At 35.7% G+C, this 6,000-nt stretch overlaps 1 protein-coding gene across 1 annotated transcript in view; it reads right to left on the bottom strand.

Annotated features, from left to right (window-relative positions):
- Positions 1–450: 450 nt before the first annotated feature.
- The window catches only part of LOC135417151 (uncharacterized), a 56,577-nt gene continuing 51,027 nt past the window's right edge, over positions 451–6,000 (bottom strand). Inside the window, exon 5 of the mRNA XM_064660826.1 lies at positions 451–3,343. The gene's annotated coding sequence lies outside the window, so the exon portion shown is untranslated. The remainder of the gene's footprint in view (positions 3,344–6,000) is intronic.

Here is a 6,000-nt window from a genome sequence, read left to right as displayed (position 1 = left end):
AAGAAGGTAAATAAAGTAAAATTGAGGAGCTTCAGGGTCAGGCTTACAGTAGAAATAAAGGGAAGGAAGCATGTCCAATGAAGAAAGATGCAGTTATTTGAGAAGTGGAAAACTGCCAAGCTGAGATTTGCCACAACAGGCATTGGAAGTCTTCAAATGAAAAGGCCTGGGAAGCATTGCAATTACTCTGTCTTGCTTCATCTCACATACTGCACACTTTAGAAAGCTAAATGCCTATCACGTGTTTCTTGAATAGCATCTCTTGCCACAGAGTTCCAGAACTGTTTCCAACAAGGAAGCTCAGAAACAGGCTCATATGCTTACTAAATCAAAAATTCTGCTTGATTAAAAAAAAAAAAAAAAGAAAACCAAACAATCCTCAGAAAACTACATTCATAGCATCAAATGAGTTTATTTTAGTTCATAAAAATGCTGCATAATGTCTTCAAAATTAAAAAATAAAGTTCTTTGAAGTAAGCCTAATTTCTGTTTTGTGAAGGTCAATATTTGAAGAACTAAATTTTTAAGTACATTTGGGGTATTTAGCAGTATTAATCTTCTTCCTTGGTGATTTTTATATTTAATTCTAAATAACATAGTGACAGCAATATTAGAAGTTAATGGTTAAGGACTCATCCACTAATGTTAGAAGTGTAAGGGTACTTAGTCAAAACAATTCCACAGATTACAATCTATATGGTGGACTTTAATACTGAATACTCCTATAAAAAGAGCTCCCAGGAAATTGCTCAGAAAATAGAAGAATTTGTTTCACTTTTTCACTTATTATATAGTACTCAATTGTACTTTATAGTTAGACACTTAGACTAGGAAAGCTTTAGTCTTCCAAAATTATCTTTGTTTTTTGGAAGATGTTTTTTTTGTCACTAGAAGACTATCTGAATGCTTCTGTAAGGAATGAGAAGAAGGATTAACACACTTTTGATCATTTGTAAGCTGCAAAGCTCTAATATAATGGTTTCAATGTTTGCTTTCTTGAACAACATATAGTTTCTTCTACAACTATATTAAGATAGTATCTACTTTAGAGATGATTAACAGAAAACTTAAAAAGTTAACATTAACAGTTTAAGAGGTGATTGTAATGTAATTGTAATTGTAAATGGAACTGCCATATGAGTCTATCTGTTTCCCTAGGAATCACACCCAAATGGAGGACTGGCTTACAGTACATTTTTAAATAGGTCATAGACACTGCACAGATTGCCACCATTTCAGACAGTCCCTTGCTAAGTAAACACACAAATCTCAGAACTGAATTTTTGTGCTGTATCACACAAATTTTTGCTTACTGGTCCTTAGGAAAAGTTGAAGGACTTAGATATTTCACTATAAGTCACCTACCATTATTAAATATTTCTTATATTTTTTGGTGTCTTTCTGGATTTGGCTATCCTAAATAAAGGTGACTTTCCCCATATTTCTCTTTACCGGATCATGAATACACAAAAAATATTGGTTGTCACATACAGTTATCTGTAACATCAACATATATTTGATCTACTCATTATGTTTCTAAAAGATTCATAAATTGGGAAAAAAGTCCAAGTTCCTGACATGTATTTGGTCAACAGATTACTGTTTGTATGCAATAACCTATGAGCTAATTTCTACATAACCTTTACTTTGCCAGATGGAAAAAGAAGAACTGATGGAATTTGTGGTAGGAAGAATGCTAACCAGGCATTCATTTTGTTACAGATGTCAAACACAGAGGTGCTTCTAGGTTATTTCCAGTTTAAAGACTGCGGTGGTTGATTTAAAGTACTGCTATACTTAAAACTAAAAGCTATTTGACTATGATCTGCGTCAAAGAAAAATGCCATTCTTTGACTTTCCATTTTCAGAAAGATTTAATTATACTTGCAAGGTTCAGGCTTTTTTAGAAGCAGAAAACATTTCCAGATATGTTCGTAGATTCCTGACTGTGCTGCAGCTGTTTAGACAGCTCTGCTCTTGCATACTCAGAAGCCAATATAGCTGAAAGTGGAGGGATTTTCTGTGTCATAAATACTGGTGGGGGGCAAACTTTCTAAACAGATCAACCTTGCTTTCACTCCATAGTCCTCCAATGATTGTGACATATGGAGTGTATCCATCCTGCTCTAGGGATACTAAAGGATCCTGTACCACCTTGCATAGCTGCTTTGAGAAGGTTTTGCAGACATTGCTAAGAAAACTTTTGGGACCCCTTCTGGGTCAGCGCTGTCATTCGGGGCATGGCTGGACATAACAACCAAATTTAAGATCTCTTAGGTACTTGGCTGAAACATTGGCTACTGATCTCAGCAGCATTCCAAACCAGTGGGATAGGTGCATGCTTGGCTGTATCTGCTGCATACTGCTGGGTAAAAAGCACAGGCATAAGGTAATGGTATACCTTTTAAGCAAAGAAAACAACATTATCTCTAGATTAGTAGTCATCAGTCCTGCTATAAAGAATCACTTAAGAACTGCCAAGAAAAGCGAACAATCTTTTTCCCCAACTAGTATTATTCATTGCTTATTTTGTGAAGCAGTTGATACACGAAAATTGAACTTGATTATATAAATGCACTGATAATCATCTTTTCCCTTTGTAGCATGACATAAAATATGGCTAGGAGATGTGTTGATTCTTGAAATCAGAAGCAATTTTAATCCATATGTAAGAAGTAGAAAATAGTCAGAATTCAGATTTCACAGTTCCTGAGGCAAGCGTGGTGCCACTGCTTGCATGGCTTGCTTCATGTCACACCCAAGCACTGTGCTGAGACACTACTTTTAAATGTCAATAAGGTTCTGAAAGCAATCTAGGGTAATTGCTGAGAATGAGCAAAACCATCTTTATTCTTGTGGTTTGCAGTTCTAGAAACAAAATCAGAAATGTTTTCTGTTGTAACTGGTTGAGCAGAATAGAGATTGATGTGGTTTTGTGGTTTCCTTAGTTGTACCAGGAACTAACCAAAATACCCACTGGTCTTCTTGCCGTGTTACTCTCTTCATTAGTTTTCTTGAGTCATTACTACACATTACAATATGAAAAGGGGACCTCTAAGACATTCTAAGTTGTTTTTTGTTTGTTTCTATTTTCATTATATTTAATTTCTCTTTTGCAGTAGACTTCAAGTTTGCACTGTATGATTGTTCAAATGTCATTGTTGAGTCATAATCCAACGTGCATCATAGAACTATAAGATGTTAAACATTAATCTCAGTGCACAGTTTAACAAGATAAAAGCATTAGTTCTCAAACACTTATCTCTTACCCTTATGCTATCTTAGTTTGAATTAAATGGTGACTACGTCTCTTTATGGCCACTTCTTCATGCAAGTAGGATATCTGAAATAGAAGAAAGGGAACTAAATTAAATTTTGCTCCTGCAAATCATTTTGGTAGAACATATATTTACAGCTGCATGTCTTAAAATAAACAAGTAAATTGTAGGTGAATTGAAAATCGTTTAACGTTCAAAATATGCTTGGTTAATGAGAGGGCAGTCTTGGAAAGCATCCCTAAGATCTTGCCCTGCTTTATTCTTCCCCAGGCATTTGCTGCTAGTGGCGGGATAACAGACTAACGTGAACTGTTGATCTGAACTAATATGGCTTCTAGAGAGGTGAAAGAGAACTTTAAGTTTAAGCTGAAAGAAACTAAAGACTCAAGAAGGGGAGTCTGAAGTAAATGCAACTCAAACATAACTCCTGTCTTTAGAAGCAAAATCCAAGATACTTCAGAAAGAAACACAAACATGTGAATCTGACCACTACTAAAAGAATTTGAGAAAAGCATTTTAGATAGAAGGCAAAAATGGAAGCAAAGATACCATATCTATGAAGAGCCTGGATTAGACATAATAAAATTTTCTAAGATTATGAATTTAGTTTAGGGCGACACTGCCACTTTCCTTAAGGATCAGAATTTAGTGTTAGATACATAACAAATTTCTTACTATGTCAAGTTACTCTGAGATAAAGAACTACGAGTCAAACCTCTTGCTATGCCACTCACAGGCATTTGTGAGGGCTAGAGGAGCATCTCCTGTCAATGTGAACGATCTTGTTTTTAGAGTTCTTGTTTAATACTTTCTAATATTACTGTAGCAGGTATTCCTTTCCAGATACCAATAGGATGATCTAATTTTGGTTCAATTTAAATTTTGTAAGAGAAATGTATCCTCCTATCCCAGTACTGTCTCCTAAATGATCAACATTATCTCCTGACCATTCTTACAGTCCTGCCTAGTGATTTGACTTTTTCACTGTCTCTTGGTCCTCTCTGCCACCAAATGGGGTGGTAGAAAGGTATTGTTGCTTACAAATATAGCTTTCACCAGAAACACACCTGGATTGAAGTGCCTTTATTGGGCGATTAAGAAGACTGTAGCCCATCAGCTCTGCTCCCACAATGAAGGAACAGTCTTGTGGCTGTGGAGAGGCCTCTTCCTGGGATGATGAAGGTTTGGTGAGTTGGCACCACTTCCATGATTAATACAACACTTTCATGAAAAAAATTCACCTCCCGATAGTGCGTAGTGGCTGAGGCAGAAGCACTACCACACACTTCTGAAGAGCAGATGATTTGCACCTCACCAGCCTAGACCAGAAGCTGCACAAAACAGGTCAGACTGCACTGACTCTTCCACACAGACTCCACCTGTGGTGAGCTGTCCTGGCTTTTTTGAAATTGTATACAATATGAACTATGGTTTCAGAGTTTGGTTTTGTATTTTTTTTTCCTCCTCAGGAGGTTTCTCTCTCGTTTTCAGAAAAGAAAAACAATACAATTTCTGCAGCTAAAATTCTCTTCACTACTATACAAAAATTATTTTTCTTCCTCATGTTGAATTCCTGGTACTGAAACATCATCTCCCTCAAACCTGAGTTAATTTATATTTAAAGTTTTGTTTTGGCTTTCCAGCCTTCTAAAATATTCATTAAAAGGTTTATCTAGTTCTCCAAATTATGTTAGTAAACAAGGACAGTTTATTTGTATTTGTTTGCATAAAATCTTCAGTAAACAAGCAACAAATTAAATTTGATTCATAAATGAACAGTGTCTTTTATGAAGTTAATATGAGTTCATACCTCTCTCTGTTGCAGAGCAAAATTTAACTAACTCATACAGTAAACATTTTCCACTCACTTTTTTTTACATATATACATATTTAAAAGTAGCTCCTTTGCAACTTAATCATGTTAATAAACTTTGATTTGTAAAATTAAGTTAATGTGATTTCAGTTTTTAACCCTTTCATGTGCCTTCCTCCACCTTGAAAATCTACAAAATCTTGCTTTTTTAATGTTTGTCATTTTATCCACTTAAACAATTTTTTTAAAAACTTTTTTCAGCTCCACCTCTGTTTTCACCTCCTTTCAGTAATGCCTGAGTTATTTTAATTGCGTGTTTCCATCCCAGTTGCACCTCCATGTGCTGACCCTGGCTCAGATGTATGTGGTTAATTGGCTGTGCAGGTGTACCCACTTGGAGTCACCCACTGTTCCAAGTCAACAAGCTTTGTAGAAAGGTCAAACAAATAAGTCCAAAGGGAAAATATATTTTAGAAGCGGGCATTATAGAAGTATATCAGGATTGTAAGGCTGAATTATTCAAGTGCTGCTTTTGAGTTACTGTGTGAACATTTTGTGATCTGACTCCTGTTCCTTCAAGTGACGAAGCACCCTGTAGCACTATGTCTCCTTGAAGAGTCGTGAATGTTTCAGTCAACTGTGTGGCAGATGTTTCAGACTAGCCACTATGAAACAAAACAACTGTAACTAAAATTTCCATTCCAACATGTCCAGGAATTTGCAAAAGAAAGGTACTGTCAACTTTGGAAGTCAGGCCAGGTGAAAACTGGGTACTGTTCTTTCTATCTTGTTTGTGTAGTCCTTTGTTCTGTACTTCATATCTTAATTATTAAAGAAAAAAAATCCTTTGTTTCAAGCTAAACAAAACTGCAAAGTTATGTACATACAGATCCCTGTTCATTGTTGCTT

This window comes from Pseudopipra pipra, chromosome 7 (genome assembly GCF_036250125.1).
Source record: "Pseudopipra pipra isolate bDixPip1 chromosome 7, bDixPip1.hap1, whole genome shotgun sequence".
Taxonomy (NCBI): Eukaryota; Metazoa; Chordata; class Aves; order Passeriformes; family Pipridae; genus Pseudopipra; species Pseudopipra pipra.
Note: the sequence above shows the minus strand (reverse complement) of the source record. Positions and strands in the feature narration are given on the sequence as shown.